The following is a 4,549-nucleotide window of genomic DNA, read 5'->3' on the forward strand; positions in this document are numbered from 1 at the left end:
ATAATAATAATAATAATAATAATAATAATAATAATAATAATAATAATAATAATAATAATAATAATAATAATAATAATAATATAATAATAATAATAATAATAATAATAATAATAATAATAATAATAATAATAATAATAATAATAATATAATAATAATAATAAAATAATAATAATAATAATAATAATAATAATAATAATAATAATAATAATAATAATAATAATAATAATAATAATAATAATAATAATAATATAATAATAATAATAATAATATAATAATATAATAATAATAATAATAATAATAATAATAATAATAATAATAATAATAATAATAATAATAATAATAATAATAATAATAATAATAATAATATAATAATAATAATAATAATTAATAATAATAATAATAATAAATAATATATAATAATATATATGATGATGATGATGATGATGATGATATATGATGATGATGATATATAATATATATATAATATAATATAATATAATATATTAATAATTATATTATAATTATATATTATTATATTATTATTATTATTATTATTATTATTATTATTATTATTATTTTATTATTATTATTATTATTACATATTTTATATATCATTATCTATTTTATTATATAATATTATACCATTTGCCATAATAATATTATGATAACTCCAAGCGTTGAAGAAACGCCATTTCATCAAAGATTCCAACTTTAAAGTGAAGACGTACAATATGCACTCTCTGTCGTACTGGAAAGCCAACGGGGTATAGATAGTATGCGCTTGGCTAAGAAGCTCATCACATTGCCATCCGGAAGTATAACGGATCAACACACAAAACTGTGTGTATCCATGAACTTTTATAGTCGGGTTAATACAGTTCAGTGAGCATTACTCATAAACGCGGATGGCAAAAAACAATAACAAAGACGACCTGATTGACGTCATCTTCGAACTATCTACTGGCAGTAATGAAATGGAGTTTGATTGATGGAAAGGGTGTAAGGGGCGGGGTTTGGGGGGTTTGGGGGTGGGGGTGGGGGTTGGGGAGTGCAATAGTGACTAATCAAAGACAATGGACTTATTAGCCGACTTAAGATGGTGGAATTGAGTGGAATGTCAAGTTGAAATGCGGCCAGGTGGTATTTTCATGATAAATACAAATCTGGTAACATTTGCATGAGATGGACACCTGTTCTCTCCTTTAGATAGTATGCACTTGGCTAAGAAGTTCACAACATTGCCATCCGGAAGTAAAACTGGCCAACCCACAAAATTGTGTGTAACCTTGAAGGTTTATAGTCTGGTTAATACAGTTTAGTGAGAAGTACTCATAAACGCGGATGGCAAAAAAAAAAAAAAAAACAATAACAAAGACCTGAGTGGCGCTATCTACGAACTATCTAAAGAGTCAGTATGGAGTAACATTTTACTGTTAGTTTTATTTGGGTTTTTAAAAATATTTTGTTTGTTTTGGTTTTGTCCTGTGTGTGTGGGGGGGGGGGGGGGGAGGGGGAGGGAGAGAGAGAGAGAGAGAGAGAGAGAGAGAGAGAGAGGGGGGGGGGGAGAAAAAAGGGTGGGGGGGGGTGGAGGGGATTGACAACATTTATTTGTCAATAAATATTATTTGGTAACGATAAATGAAGAAGTTTGGGTTGAATAAAGGTGTGGAAGTATACGAAGAGAAGGAGGAGGAGGCGGAGAAAGAGGAGGAGGGGGAAGAGAAGGAGGAGGAAGCGGAGGAGGAGAAAGAGGAGGAGGAGAAAGAGGAAGAGGAGGAGAAAGAGAAAGAGGAGGAGAAAGAGGAGGAGGAGGATTAGGAGGAGATGAAAGATGAGGAGGAGGAGGAGGGGGAATAAACAGTAAAAATTATCTGAGTAAAAGTGAAAAAAGCTTTTTTTCACGGTAAATTTATTTACAGTTTGATTATCTGATGTGTGAAAAACACACAGACACACATTATGCAATGTGTAGAGTAGATGATAAATTAAGACGTCATTAATCAAACAGTGTGTAGAAGTCAATAGCGCGGTGACGTCATTCACATGCAATGTTGTTAGTTATGACTGATGACGTATATGCTTGTAAAGTTACATAATTTGTTTTGAAGATACAATAAATGTGTAATTAATTTACAGAATTAATGGAAGGAATAATAATGACAATAACTCATTATACACAAAATAATCAAAAATTATATAATCTATTGATGCTGTGCGTTTAGCTAATTTACTCACAACATTACGCCAGCCGGATTGACTCTATAACGTACCAACACACAAAATTAACCAGTAGATTTTTTTACCAATCAAAACATGGGATTTTTGACACACCTTCACACATGCTCGGACAATCATTAGCTAGTTGTTCATAAACAATAACATGAGTGACACAAATCGTGAGTTGTATTCAATAGTTCAAACAATGGAATCACTTGTTTCCTGAGCTCAAGTAACAACTCACTGGGCGGTCCACAATCATAAAAATGACGTCAAAATATGGGTCTTGATTGATTTTAGTGTCAGGCTATAGATAGAATGCGCTTGGCCAAGGAGTTCACAACATTGCCATCCGGAAGTATAACGGACCAACACACAAACTCTGTGTAACCATGAACTTTTATAGTCTGGTTAATACAGTTTAGTGAGAACAACTCACAAACGCGGATGGCAAAAACAATAACAAAGGCCTGAGTGACGTCATCTGAATACTATCTATAGATAGAGCGCTTGGCTAGGTTCACAACATTGCCATCCGAAGTATAACGGACCAACCAACTCGTGAACATGAATTTTATATTGGTATAAGTTAGTGAGAACAACTCACAAACGATGCAAACAAATACAAAGGCCTGATTGACGTCATCTGAATACTATCTATACGTTTACGATGCCCACGTTAGAAGTGCCACAGTTGGAATCTGACCATAGCCTTTGTAAACGATGAGACACGAACATTGCCATCAGAAAGTATAATGGACCAACACACAAAACTGTGTGTAAAGTTGAACGTTAAAAGTCTGGATAATAGTGACAAATACTAATAAAGGCGGATGGCTAAAAGCAATAACAAAGACCTGAGTGACGTCCACTTCATGCTATCTATAGCCTGACACTGACCAAAAAATAAAGTCAAAAGATAGTGGGGGCGATCTTTATTCATGTTTCCGTCCAACTGAGTCATCAATCATGTGATTTGTTGCTGTCCAACGGTTGGACATTTCTGAACAAGTGTAAACACGCTGCTTTGCTTATGAAAGTTGTAAACATACCCATGTGTCGAGCCGTAGCCATCGTTATGTTATAGCCTGATATTGAAATCCAAAAGGACTGGCAGTTTGACGTCATTATTTGGTTTTTACACCGCCTACTGAGTTGTAATCAGTAGAACTCATGCGTTATTCATTGGTTTGAACATGAATACACTCACTTTGTTTTCTTTGTGACAAAACTGCATTTTGACGCATTTTGTCAGTATCACGTAGCCATCGTTATGTTATAGCCTGATACTGAAATCCAAAAGGACTGGCAGTTTGACGTCATGTTTGGTTTTTCACCGCTTATGAGTTGTTAGTAGAGCTCATGGAAACAAGTTATTTCATTGGCTGAACTATTGAATACAACTCACAATATGTTTTCTTTTGTGGCAAAAGACTGGCATTTTGACGTCATTTTTTGGTCAGTATCAGCGTAGCCATCGTTATGTTATAGCCTGATACTGAAATCCAAAAGGACTGGCAGTTTGACGTCATTGTTTGTTTTTTTCACCGCTTAGTGAGTTTTCGTTAGTAGAGCTCATGGAAACAAGTTATTTCATTGGCTGAACTATTGAATACAACTCACAATATGTTTTCTTTTGTGGCAAAAGTCATGGTCAGTATGAGCATATTTTGCGAGTTCACGTACAGCTTATTTACGAGCCAGATGACTGAACAATCCAACAAGGAGATGTTCAATTTGAACACTTTCAATTGTTTGTTTTATTCACATGACCTCAGCATGAAGTTTTCGTTAGTAGAATGCCATGGCAAGATTAATCATTGGCTGAAATAATTGAATAACACACCTCACATATTAGTCTGGTTATCGTTTTGTGGACAACAAAGGGGATGGCAATTTGTGACGTCATCTTTCTTCTATAGTCATAGGCCATACTTTGACAACGAAGCCCACGGAGTTAAATTCAGGCTTATTCGAGCTTTACAAGACCACGGTCGAGCAAACAAAATGAGCAATGATATGTAGATAGTTGAAAGATCTCATGGAATCTATTTTTCACTTGTAGGTCACAACTTTGACGCAATAATATGCAATCAGATTCCAATACTCGATGCAATTGGAAAAGTTAATATAGATAGAATGCGACTTATGCGCCAAGAAGCTCACAACATTGCCATCCGGAAGTATAACGGACCAACACACAAACTCTGTGTAACCATGAACTTTTTAGTCTGGTTAATACAGTTTAGTGAGAACAGCTCACAAACGCGGATGGCAAAAACAATAACAAAGGCCTGAGTGACGTCATCTGCATACTATCTATAGGTCATGC

This window comes from Berghia stephanieae, chromosome 10 (assembly GCF_034508935.2).
Source record: "Berghia stephanieae isolate SIO BIC M18660-M18661 chromosome 10, UCSD_Bste_1.3, whole genome shotgun sequence".
NCBI classification, from domain to species: Eukaryota; Metazoa; Mollusca; class Gastropoda; order Nudibranchia; family Aeolidiidae; genus Berghia; species Berghia stephanieae.